Source organism: Channa argus, chromosome 13 (genome assembly GCF_033026475.1).
Source record: "Channa argus isolate prfri chromosome 13, Channa argus male v1.0, whole genome shotgun sequence".
NCBI classification, from domain to species: domain Eukaryota; kingdom Metazoa; phylum Chordata; class Actinopteri; order Anabantiformes; family Channidae; genus Channa; species Channa argus.
In genome coordinates this window covers 21,604,779-21,618,830 of record NC_090209.1, presented here as the reverse complement: position 1 = coordinate 21,618,830, position 14,052 = coordinate 21,604,779, and the positions used below count along the sequence as shown (strand labels likewise).

General features: G+C 41.9%; 1 protein-coding gene across 5 annotated transcripts in view; it reads right to left on the bottom strand.

Annotated features, from left to right (window-relative positions):
- Positions 1 to 14,052, bottom strand: part of LOC137139671 (plexin-A1-like) — a 236,566-nt gene that overhangs the window by 135,565 nt on the left and 86,949 nt on the right. The window lies entirely within an intron of this gene.

The following is a 14,052-nucleotide window of genomic DNA, read 5'->3' as shown; positions in this document are numbered from 1 at the left end:
CACAAGAGAGCAGTTTGCTTTTTTTTTGGAAGGGTATAGTGGTCATGATGAACAGATTGCTTGCAGAAGCAGGTTCCTTCCCTGAGTTTCTGCTTGATTGGGGAGACCCTGAGTAATATGTCCGACTGAGGATTTCAAGGTGAAAGGTGAACTATAACTGCTGGCTCTGAGCTATTGTTTTCACACACCCATAATAGTTTTATCTTGACAGCTCTGAGACGAGGACAAGTGAGGACAAATTATCTCTGTATCTCTATCAGCGATGTGTGTGTGTGTGTGTGTGTGTGTGTGTGTTTGGGAGTCAGTATTTGCATCGACGCAGCATTTCACTTCCCTCTCAGTATCTGATTTGGCACCATCGTTCCTCTCACCTGCCCCTTAGAGCTTTGGAAACAATTGCATTTCTCTTTTGTTTCTCTCATTCTTTCTCGCTCTCTCGCCATCATCCCATTCTCTCTTCGACTTGTCGCACTCTTTCATTTTTTTTCCCCTTGATGTACCAGCTCAGCAGACATACATGAGCAGCCAAGCAGAACACACTTGTGTATAGTGCAGCCTTGCAGCTTAGGTATGAGTGTGTGTGTGTGCGTGTGTGTGTGTGTGTGTGTCTGTTTGGATGTACTTGTGTGTTTTGCCCTGTAGTGAGTAGTGAAACAGCAGCTAAACTAGCTCAATTTGTCAAGAGCAGAGAGGTGTGGGCCTTGAGGACCACCATACTGCTGTCTTTAAGGTAAACAGAGGCGTAGATTTGAAAATCAAAATAATTCCAACACATGATACACAAGAACTATGAACACACACACACACACACACACACACACACACACACACACACAAACATTTCTGTTCTTTCAGATCAGCCTGACTGGAACAAACACTAGGAGAAAAGGATACTTCATCACTGCCACTCCTTTTGAGTGTGAGCGTGTTTGTGTGTGTGTGTGTGTGTGTGTGTGTGTGTGTGTGTGTGTGTGTGTGTTGACCTCTGTGTTGACTGAGCATTTTATGTGCAAGTGTGTGAGGGAGAGAGAAGGCGACGACTCATTATTAAAGGGCTACCGCATATAAATTATCAGCTGCTGGCCTGAATGAACTAAATAAAGAAAACAATGTCACAGTGCGGTCACAGGGTGAACGTCTACTGAACGAATGATAAATGTCTCCTTCTTTCTCTTTGCTCTCCTCCTCTGGCCTGCTGCCACTGCCATTAATTCTGGGACGCATAGACAGAGAAAGAGTGAGGGAGCAAGAGCAGCGTGAGTGACACATTTCGGACAGCCTTGCTCCAAAGGCCGCAGGTTTATCACAGCTGCGCACACACCCACACACACACACACACACACACGCACAGAAATATAAATCTGTATACAGCCACATCCAAGTTGTTGGTAAAAAATGGAAAAGAGACGGATGAAGCCTCAGAGACTGTGTGTGTGTGCCTATGTGCGTACTTTGTTTGGTTTTTCTTTTTTCTTTTCCTCTGGCATGTTTTTGAGATGATAAAAAGCAAAGTACAAAGCAAATAAAAAGACAGAAGGGGTGTTAAATATATATATATTTGTGCTGTTATGATAGTAATATAGGTACAATTAACTAAACTTTATTTGACTTTCAACATCTGAATTTGATGAAAATGCTTCCCTCCAGTGTCATTTCATCGCCCTAATCCTAAGAGTAACGCTGGACACCGAATGATCGGAGTTACATCAGCTGGCTTTGAATAAGATAAAAGCAGTTGGAAACCAGCACTGACACCCACATCACCAGTGATCAGTTGTGCTGTCACTGGGAGAATTGCCAGTGACAGCACCCGTGACTTGTTAGCAGCAGCAGACATAATCTTTCAGAATTCATTTACTGACATTCTCTTGGTTTGTTTTCAACATTTATTAGGTTCTGTAGTGCATGAAACACCAGGGTTCGTTCCATAATTGTCAACACCTGCTATATAAGATGGAAAAGTTGGAAATGCTGTTATAATTATATGTAGGTGGTCACTAGCCCCAGCAGGGGGGGTAGCCAAACAAATACTATTGTATACTGCTTATTAAATGTATTCAGTAATCTTAAGCTAATATAGTAAAAACAAGGCCGGTGAATAAGTAAAAAGAAAATTAATCTAAGATTTTTCAATGATCCACTGTTTTTCCTCCATCCGTTATATAAACCGATCTTTGGACTGAGGGACGAAAAACAATGTAAACCCCACACGGCTATAATTTGGATTCTAACCGGCAACTGATCTGTGAGGCAGCAGTGCAAACCACTCCACCACTGTGCCGCACTGTAGTGCATAATCATATTAATGTAATGTGAAGAGCCTAGGGAGGCACTCCTGCAAGGTGCCATGAAGTAATAAAGTTGGGAGAATTGTAATTAACACAACAAAAAAATAAATAAATAAATAAATAAATAAATTTATGTGTAAAATTATTCTCAGTATAAAACAAGATAATAAGACTAAACTTTGGCCAAGATCATTAATGTGGACAAAATAATTTAAGTTGGTCTGTAGCAATGGAAAAAATTTTATGACAAAAACTATTAAATAAACTAATTACAATTAACAATTACCTTGGAAATTCACAGCTATCCCATATGTCAGAGATTGCTAGTTCGAGACATTTGGCTCTCATTATTATCTCCCTCCTCTTCATATTCTGTCTCCTCGCTTTCTCTGCTTACTTGTCTTGGTGAGAGAGAGAGAGAGAGAGAGAGAGAGAGTGGTAGAGTCAAATTAATGACCTCAGCCTCTAACACACTCTGTCTTCCTGGTCATGTCTGTGTGCGACTCACAACTCCATCGGGAGGAGACACACAGCACTTGTATTTTTTTGGACTGCCTGTTCTCCTGCTGTGCTGTCACTCATCTCCACTTTTGCATATTTGTCGCAGCTGCTGACACAAAAAGTAAAAGTCACTTCCATTAGCAAACGGGAAGACAGTCAAACCGGTGGAGAAGCCTTAGCGCAGGTGGCAAATATCAAAAAATGCGCGTGCAGATGCTGATTCATGTACGCCTTTCACATGTCTGTGCATCTGTCTGCACTCGTATCTGCTTATGTGTGTGTGCCTGTCGCCCTACTCGGATGTGTAATTACAAAGGAGAGACGATAAGCCATTTTTTTCCCCCTCCTGTGGGAGCTCACAGCTAATTATAGAGCCAGCAGAGCTTCAAATTGCCATTTACAACAGCCATACGGTGGGAGACAATAACACACTCCCCTGGTGGTGTCACCACTGTGTAAGTGTGTCTGCATGGAGGTATCACAGTAGAAGATACAGCAATGGAAACAGCAGCAGCAGAGAGAGAAAAAAAGGAAGTACCCTGCAGCCCTGTTAGCCAAAAACATGACTGATTCCCTGAAAAGGAAGCCATATTTTAACCGCTAAAATATCTGTGGATTTTACAGTGTGGAAACAGATTAAGACTCGCGGTGATGTGAGAGGTTAATTGGTGAGATCTTTTAGGCGACATTATCTAACAAAGACATTCCTGTCTTCTTGCTTTCATTCATTCATTTCAGCAAATAACCCGTGACCACTGTACAACAAAAACAGAGAGGGATTTCTACCCTTAACTGTACAGTGACTCTGCCAAAAGAAACTTCCGGTAACTCAGCCTTTAGGGAGAGGGGGAGAGGAAAAAAAAACAGAGGGAGAAACATGGGAAATAAGAAAGATGCAGAGAGTTGGAGGTAGAGTGAGAGAGAAACCATGGAGGGAGAGATAAGAGAGAATAAACAAAAAGAAAGAGCGAGGAAGGCTGGAGAAAGGACAAGAAAGGATTTAGTGGTCTGCGGTGGAATGTGCTTTGAGGGAACGATCATGGCCAGCGCGTGCACACACACACACACACACACACACACACACACAGGAATCCTATCGTTCTCAATCGTTTTCTTTTGCAATTTCTCTCTTTCTAGTCAAAACATGAAACCACACCACATTAGGGGGATTTTATTCCTCAGCAGCAATAGCATAGAGTGCTTTTGCTAAATGCTAAAACCAAGCCTTAACCCCCCAAAAAGGTCCACCTAAAACGTCCTCATTACAGCAAATCAAATCTGGATGAAATTTGTCCATGCGAGGTAACAAACACATGATGTGCAATGTGCTGAGGCACACAGAGATGCAGAAAGTAGCTGCAGGATGTATTGGAACAGGAAAAGATGAAACACTAATAATGAGTCACCGTTCAATTGATTTCCATTCTAAATGCGTTTATTTGTATGCTTGTGTCTGGGAGTGTGTGTGTGGGTGTGTACTCAGAGGGGGAATATGTATAATATGTGTACATGTGATCGTGCCTTGTAGACATGTGTGTGTGTGAGTGGTTGTGTGCGTACAACATGTGGTTATTGCCGTGTTTTCTGACAACACTCCCTCGGGTTTACATGGGCCATAACTCGTGCCAATTAATTACCGGCGTAGCATTGTGTGTGCGCGCGCGCGCGCGTGTGTGAGTGTGTGAGAGATAGAGTTACAGTCCATCAGTGTAATTGAGTGTAAGAAGAGCTGTAACCTGACTCTGGTCCTATCTGTGACTAACACCAGGTTAGATGCAGTCACATATCAGCAGCAGCCATGTTGGCTCTGCATGCCACCGTATGTACACAGCCACTGGCACAGTGTCCGATGGAAATGATGACTAGTAATAAAGGACTCACGTTACAGTTGTAGTGAATGACGGGGTGAACATATTTACTGTCTCGCACACACTGTAAAGCCTCCCGAACACTTGGTTCCACTCTAGGTGTTCGATATTTAACAGAAAAGCGACAAAGCAACGACCAAACTAACTAAGAAATTACAGATAAGCGTTTCTCAAGCAACCACTTGTGAACGCGAATTTCCTCTGGAGAAGTAAACGAGATTACATTACTCACCAAGCGCAACTCCGGTGCTGGCATTTCTTTGCTGCTTATCATCTAAGATGACATTTGTGCAACTGTAATGGATGAATTTGTGTTCTTTGAATCGCATTATCAGGCATAAAGAGGATAAGGAAGGAAGTGATGTGCAACAAGGATCACTGGCTAAATTTGAAGAAGGGACATCCGCAGGTATGTAGCGGGCTTTGGTAAACTGATGTCACCACTCCTTTAATTAGATTTGTTAGTCTTTGAGTGGAGACACTTAACAGCACGGGGCAGTGAGACATGTTTGCTACATTCAGAACCTTCGTGTAAATGTCATCTTTTTTTTATTCGACGCTTTCACAAATTTGTGATGGCAGACTAAAATAAAAAATATACAAAGAAAGCCTGTGAATAAAAACCTGATTGAACCCTTTTTTTTTGGATTTTTAATCAAGAGCAGTAATGCTATTAGCCTGTTTTTTAATAATGTCTAGTGTCACATTCTTGGGATGCACGTGTTGCACATCTGTCTGTATACCCTCCTATTTTAATCAATCCAGCTGTCATAGGTCGTGTGTCAGCTCGCACGTCACAACATTTATGCACAGTCTTACACGTTGGTGACACTATGGTTGTTTTTTTCAGGGTTTTACACAGCAGTTTGTCATATCCAAGCCTCCTCTCGTTGCCCTTTGCAAGTCAATACACACCCACAATATCACAGACTATGTCAGGATAATTTAAAACTAGAAATGTCTTTCTTGGCTAAGTGATAAGATGTTTCCGTCTTGATAAAAGTGGTGGACTAACCGTCTTAAAGACAGTGTCATCAATGGAGCCAAGTGAGGTAATGAGCCCTTGGAAACAAAAAGACTGCACAAAATCTGGTATAAAGTAGGTTTCAGGCGACACACACACAACACCACCCTCCCCACCACTGCCTTCCTCATACATGTAGAGCTTTTCCCATGACTGGTAATTTTGTTACAGTGCTAGGCAGCGACATGCACAGTTCAGTCCACTGACCTTTTTCACTTCCCAACCACGGGTTTTACTTGCGCCATAAAATTCGATAACGACTCAAACTGTTTCCAACTCTCTCAATGTTTAATACTGTTTAAATGTGTTATAGTGCCAGGCACCAAATGGTGCTGCAGCCACAACAAAAGGGTTGTGGAGCATAAACCATACTAAAGTCAAATTACCCTTTTTTTATGTGTGCAGAATGGTGTTTACCAACCTTTTACAACCTTTCTGAGATGATAAAAAAAAACATCTTCGTTACGTGGGTCCACACTGAACATTAGTAGCGAGTAGCATCAAAACGAAAGGCAAGATATTGGAGGGTGCATTTGTTTAAGGGCCAAATATAATTCAGTGCTTTCGTGCAAATGTAATTGATTTTTGTTTATATTCTTGCCGTATGCCTGTGGGTCATACAATACTTTACTCACCTTTTTATTTACCACAGCATCATTTCACATAATACTTGGCTCTAAACTACAGCTCCTGCAGGGTGAGACCATATGACTGGAGGCTATGAAAGGTTTCATCCTTCCCTTTATTGCTATAACTGTATTTATGGATATAGGATTTTACTTGTACACTGGTCTCCTTTCATGGCTTGTGGTAAAGCAAAAACATGCCTTCCAACAGTTTTAGGCAAACTTCCTTTTCACTTTGTCATCGCTTTGCCTTTCTTGTTTCTTTTTCCTAAAGGCAACCTGTCATTTCTACACATTTCCTTTACTGCCCATTCTTCTCAGTTAAAGCCTTTTACTGTGTCATTTCACTCGTGCATTTCTTTAAATGCAAGACAACCATGACAAAGTGAGGATGAGTTGGAGAGAGATGGATGAGACATGCAAGGACGAGGGATGGAAGGACAGACAGTGGGAGGCCCAATTTGATTTCTATCTATAAAAAAAAGAATAGGGTGAATTAATGGACAAGAGAAGGAGGAAAGAAGGGTTGGACTAAAGGATTAAAACGCAATTCCAAAAAAACAATTAGAATTAAATAAGCTTGTTTTCTCACATAGTTTAAACAATGTCATCCCCTAGTAAAGCATAAATGTCTAATCACAGGTTGGCACCTCGTGTATTAATACTGCACTGCTTATTCCACATGTGGCTCTACAGTATATTCGACATCACCTGTCTCGGGGCAGTTAAAAGTGTCCATAAGACCATTTATGGGGCTGCAATCCCAATAAAAGAAACAAAACAATAAACAGCTACAGCCAAGAAGGTACAGTAACTAGCTCCAACGTGATGATTTCATAGAAGGAAGAATTATGGTTGGACCCCATTAAAAGCAGTTAACAGTCACATGGGCAAAGAAAGTGGGCGGTCTGGATGGAAAACCAATCTTTTGCACTGGAATGAGGTGATTTTATTTTTCTAATTTATTTCTTTTTCTCCTGTAAAAGCTTTCATAATAAGGTTGCACTGTACTGTAAAAAGAAGTGTTTTGTCTTCTTCAGAAAATGGGAAGGGAAAGAGTTTTGAAAACATTTTATCACTGAATCAGACATTTTCCTTAGGCTGCTCTCTGCTCCAACTCCAAAACCTTCCACCACCTCCACTGTGTCACAGCCAGGATGCTGTTTTGAGTCCCGCTCGCTGACAGAGCACTATCCCGGGGCTGATATCCTGTCACACCCCCAAACCTCCAACTCCTTTGCGGCTCTGGGGTTATGAATAAAAAGGCGTCAGCTCAAATGTTGGCACTTGTAGAAGTGACAGCGTCATCATTTGAATGTGACCTAAGGGGCCCAACAGGCTCTGTGAGAGACTTAGGACGTGTGAGGGCACGAGGGAGAAAGCTGTCAACTTAAAATGTGGAGTTGTCAATAGTTGTGTTTGTGTGTGTGTGTGCGTGTGTTTACGGGTAGAAATGCTGTTTTCAAGTGATTATGACAGTGTAAACTTCACTTTGAATCAGAAGTACAACTTAGAGACTTGTCCAATCCATTTGTAAAGTCAGTGTCAAAACAGACCAATATTTACGAAGGACTGGTGGATTAATACCTCTACAGTATAAAGAAAAGCCTCTCACCTCTACCTCTGCAGCAAACTGTACATCTGTCTATTATTATGGCGGCCTCTCACAATCCAAAGCTTGTCTGATGTTTTTTTTTGGAGCTGTATTAGGAAGACAGCAAGGCTGAAAAATGCTGTGTGGTTTTTAGGTTAGGAAAATATTAATAACTTAATTTTACCATTACTGTAGGCGATAGCAAAGCCCGGTGCCTTTTTCATACGCAGTATTTCAGACCAAAATATCCCATCCCGAGGTGCTTGCGAAGCATCTGATGGCGTAGAGAGAGAAGTTTAGCTATTTCTACTTAAGTAGTAGGTTTGACAACAACTTGTTTTATTTCAATTTCATCATATTGACTACATGATATATTGGGCAGAGAGTAGCAGACCATAGCAAAGCCGGAAGAGCTGGGTGCAGCAGAGCAGGCTTAACGTTGAATCTCATGGTCTTATTAGGTTAAGCAGCTGTTGTAGCTTTAAGTGAGTCGAGCACATTAATAATTTAACTAGACCTAATTTACCTGTTGTCGTTAAACAGAATCTAACTGATTCTAATGACTCCATAGCTATTAGCTTTACATTGCATAGCAGCATAAACTATAAACTATAAACTTTCCTTTATTATTTATTTTCCCATCCGACGGACAGATACGCTACATGACAACAGACGGAGGCATAATCTGATCGTGTAGAGGAAATACAGCTAATTAAAGCATAAAATGTGCATTAATAAATACACTTCAATCATGTTGCAATTGACAGTTTGTCAACTGGTACTAGAGTACACGGCTAGAAATGATTTGGTTTTGTTTGCAGCTTCTACTGCCTCGGTTTTTATCTTTTGACCCGCTCATTTAATCTTTCCCTCAGTTATGTCTAAATAAGGAAATGAGCATTAAAGGTTCTTAATCTTCTTTTAATTATGTTATGCTTTTAAGAACCATTATATAAGCTTTACAGTGTCTTCATACAGGGTTGCGCCTGGGAAAATAACATGTTTGTTAAACGGTGTGTGTGTGTGTGTTAAGCTCTGGAGGAATGTGGGCATGTGCGGATTCTCTTTTTGCTGTGGGTGGGCCACAATATGTGTTGTGCCAGACAGTAAAGGACACCAATTCAGCTGACTGCCCTAATCCCTCCATCCTTTATTTCTTTTTCCACCAGAACTTTCATTTTTTTCCAGTTTCGCCTATTCGCTTGAAATATTTCTCACTTTGCCTCGGTGGATCACACAGTTGCAGAAAGAAAGACAAAAAGAAAGAAAGGAAGGCAGAGAAAACTGTGCAGACATGGGAAGTTTTGCCCTGGAGAGACAGGAAGTTCAGCGTCAGTAGAGACAAATGAAGAAATGGAGGGAAGGCAGAAGACCGAGTGGGGAAATTGGAAACCATGATGTCATGATTACTGATGTGCGACCATCCTGCAGTCACATTGGCACCACATGGGTGCTAGTGAAAAGCACATACACATAAAATCTCTCCATTGCTGCCTCTAACCGATTGCAGGAAACAATGCAGCCATTGTCACTCTTAACCTCCAACATTGCGTGTGAGCACACACACACATGCACAATTGAGCATTAAAACATCGTGATGCCAGTGAAGCATGACACATGTTGACAAAATAATTTAAAGCTGCACTAAGCAAAATATTTTATTTTATCCACAACATTATATTGTCATCAGTAGTTCCTCACTTATTATATGAACTTTTCCAAGATGAAGTAATGTATTCACCCAATAGCAAAGGAATATAATGCTGTCATGAGCTGGTTAAATGCTGGATTGTGCGGTTTAAAGGTGGAAATGTTGCATATCACGAAGCAAAATATTAAATCATCTTCTCTCAGCATGAATAATTGTTCCTGCATCTGATTTTGTCTGTAAAAAGATTAAACAAAAGCCTGAGTAACGTTTCAGTATTCTTTCCTATCTATTTATAGATAAGACACACACATGGTGATTAAAACCAAAACTGGCAGCTCTGAATGAGGTTGCTTCTCTGCCTCATGGGACCCCCGGGAGAAAGAAAAACAAGCTAGCTGGGTGGTGAGACTAAACACAAGCTAACGGGCTGATGCTTGTAACTGAAAAGCGACAAGTTAACTCATTAAATATCAATTAAGGAGTGACAGAGCTGGAGCATCATGTAGACACAAGCAGCTTCCCTTGTTCTGCATGTGTGTGTGTGTAGTCAAAAGGTTAGGAGAAGGGTGACTGGGAGCAGACTGCCCAGCGGCACCAGAATCTAAAAGGAATTTATCTACAGAGCAAAGACTCCACAAACACGGTGTAATGGAAATAGGAGAAATGGGGGCGAAAAGCAGGAGGGAGACTCCTGGATCAAAGGCGGCGGAGGAGAGGAAAACAAAAGGTATAGATGCAAAACATGAGTAATGTCATGCTGTATTCCTGGTCAGAGCCACAACGTCCCATAAAGGATCGTTCGTAAACGTCATCCAGAGAGACGCATGCGGGACAACCTTTTCTTGGGAGGACAGTCTTTTGTTCGGATATGTCCATGAATGCACACACCCATTGCACTTGTTGCACAAGTCCCTACATTGATAAAAAATAGCACAGGGTCAAGGGTCAAGGGTCAAGGTTCTCGAGCAAATCATTTCCAGTTTTTCTGAACTCGAGCACATTTTGTAAAAAGCCTTAATTCTCAAAGAACTAAATAAAAGAGGAAACTGTAGCACATTTGCCTTTGTCTCACAAGCATAGTCTCATTTTCTAATATGCCGTGACAATGAGTACTTTCTCAAATGTTTTTATAATGTACATTTTAGTAGGGGAAACTGAATTTCCATTACATTTGCTCCTCATTAAAATTGTTAATGTCTCCATTTTATCCTATTAAAATGACGTACTTTGAAGCTACCTTCTAAAAACTGATGCCTGCTTAAAACGTTGGCTAAAGTCTGTAGTGCGAACTGAAAGGTGTGTGAACAGGGCGTGGATCACCGACGCTCCTTAAGTTGGCAAAACGAATGAACACGGAGACAGATAACCAGGAACTGGACTGAAACGCAGTCCAGAAAGAGACACTGGATCCAGCGCAACAGGGAAGATGAGGACGCCGATTTGCAATTACTTCTGGAAAGGGAAAAAAAAAAAGATCCAGTCCAAACGTGTCTGTAATAAGAAACAAATGTGCATTTCTTGCCCCCAAATGTTTGCGTTGGGTGATAAAAGGGAAGGTAAAAGTGAAGTAGTAACCTTTACGGTTTTGATATATTACTCTATAATGGCTGCAATTTCTTTTTTGTCACAGTCTGTGTCAGCGATGTATGGGGCTCCAGTGCCATGCCAATGAGGCACTGAGTGAATACATGCAAATGTGGAGACATGGAGGGAGAAAAGCCTTTGTATATCCCATTATTCTGAAGATGAAAAAACTGCAGTGGGGAGCGAGCTGTCCGGCACTGCTGGCACCCCTCACAGATATATGCTCATTAATACAGGGAGCTTGGAAGAACTGAAATCTCCTGCTACTTCCTGCTAACAAACAGGAGATGGACTGAGCACCTGCTTCATATTCTGAGAGAGGCGCACAGGCTCACTCAACTTCGAACACTTTCTCCGTATCTCTCTCTGGTCATTCGATTCAATCAGCATGCTGAGAGAGATGGATGAGATCAGGGCTTTGACCTCTACTCATGAGCAGTCATCTCACAAAACACACACACACACTTCGAGACAAGGGGTCTATTTGAGGAAATGACATCATCATCAGCCGCGGTGTCACCGGGGTCAAGGCTGGCTGAAATCCGTCTCATCACAGCGAAGATTACCCCGGCAAATGGTTATTACACACCTTATGAGGGATTGCTCCGATGAGGGTGACTACAGATACAGCCCCCTCCCCGACATGGGCTGGATTGATAGCGCAGCCCATTACTGATAGATGGATGGTGCAGATTATGGAACGCTCCATTAGTGTCACTTCATATAGGTGGGTGCAAGGTGTGTGTGTGTGTGTCTGCAGCAAAGACAGTTTCACAAAAGAAGAAGGGGAACAGTGTCTGGAACAACGTGGCACTCATCACTGATTGCAGCGGTGAGAGGATAGGGCTTAAAGGTTATCCACTGTGGAATTTATTGGAACGAGTGCAATCAAAATGGAAATTTAAAGTCTCGTTGTAAAGAGTGTAAAGACAATTTAAACATTTTTTAGATCCATCTTTTACGCCTACTGCAGATATACAGGCACCGTGCGGTAAATTTCACACCTCTTGTAACTTGACATATCTTTGCATTCTTTCTCCCTTTTGTTACCACTTGCACTGTCGAAAGCACCCATACAAGCACGTAAGATTCGATTACCACCGTTAATTCCAGTTGCTGGCAGGTGTAAGATGCTGACATTCCACAATTTGTTTTAATTTTCTAATAAGTGACTCAGTAAACAGAACAACAACAACTCTATTGCTGATAAAACCCTCTGATATTTTTTTTTTTTCTCAACTTGGGGGAACGATACACACAAGCACACTGGAATGATGCATGCACAGACAGACAGGACACTCAAAGATGGTGACCATGACTCCTGGATGTCTGCGTGCTTCATTGCGAGCTGCCACCACACCCATCTACCTTGACCGCAGAATATACCGGTACCGTACAGAACAAAATCTTTTCCTTCTGTCCTTCCTCGCCAACCCATTTCCTAGATGAGAGTATTTTAATCCCTGTGAAGCCAGTGGGAAGGTGATTCACCTCAGTTAAGATAATGTCGCCCGTCCTCACCTCATCTCTCGGCTAATGGAGCCTGGAGGGCTGGCTGACATAGGGCGGAGGGGATATTTAATCTTGGAACAAAGATTACTCCACATCATTAGATGTGGAGAAGATGCTGGGCATCCAAAGGTTCAAAAAGGAGATTTGTCCAGGTGTGTTTAGTAAAGCAAAGAAACTGTGCATCCACAGACAAAACTAGTAAAATTAAAAAAAAGCACATGAAACTGTATTTAACATGCTTTCAGTGTATAACTGTCATTTATCTATATCTAAACATTCCCTACAATGTATATTTTTTTTAAATAATACCTCATTTAATGACACAGGGTTTTTAGGCGAGGCTTTAAATGGATTGTGGGAGTTGGAGTTTGCTAGCAGAGTGAACACCGGGTCCGTTTAGCCAGCGGTGACCTGTGATCGATGGAGACCTGGCAGCTGTAGCTGTTATAAAGCTGCTAGCATCGACCACCACTCTGCCTCTATTCCACTTCACTCCTACTCAAATTGGGGGTCTCTCTCTCGCACACCTCTGCCTACTTTTCTGTCTATTGTTTCCTCCGTTACATTTCTCATCCACCCCTAGCTCCAGCATCACTGACCACCATGTCTCTTCCCCTTCACCTTCCCCCCACCTTTCCTTCCTTTCTCCATCTCATCCATCTCTTTGTTTTGAATCTCTCCCCATCTACTTGTCTGTCTGTCTCTCCTCCTCCTCTCTCCATCCTCCCTGTTCACTTTCATTCCTCTTTCTCGCTTGGTGCTGTTGAGTGACAGTACCGTTAAACTGTCATTGGCTTCTGCAGAGGAAGCAAAGTAGTAGCACCGGGGCTTGGCAGCACGAGGAGTGTGTGTCAGTGTGTGTGTCAGTGCTACAAAGTCAAATATAAAAGTATAAGATTCAAAGAAACCGAAAAACGTACATATTGTAGGTAGTAAAAGGGAGGCGAGGAGAATATAGAAAAATATATATATATAGGGTGAAACATTATCATAGTATTTCCAGCCAATCCAATAAAAACACAGCACGCACCCCCATTCAGCCGTATCTGTTAACATAACATTACACATGCTTGCACCCAAGAGAGCCCACATGCACAGCACTGTACTCTCTCCAATCCTGCACGGTAGAGTTGGAAACGCTCTGTGGGTTATTGAAAGTAGGTTATGAAATGTGAGCAAAGACTATCGTTGGCAGCTTTGAATTTCAGCGTTCAGTTTCATTTCATTCATAATGAAATGGAAGTCAGCTGGTTAACTGACCAGTTAAATGACTGGTTATCTGACTGTCTGGAAATAAAAACCATAGTATGACAGTAAAACACGGAATGAAACACTAACCCAGTAAGAAGAGGCAGCTAATATCAATAAACTCTACTGTTCTGCATAATGAAAAAGTCTGAGTCC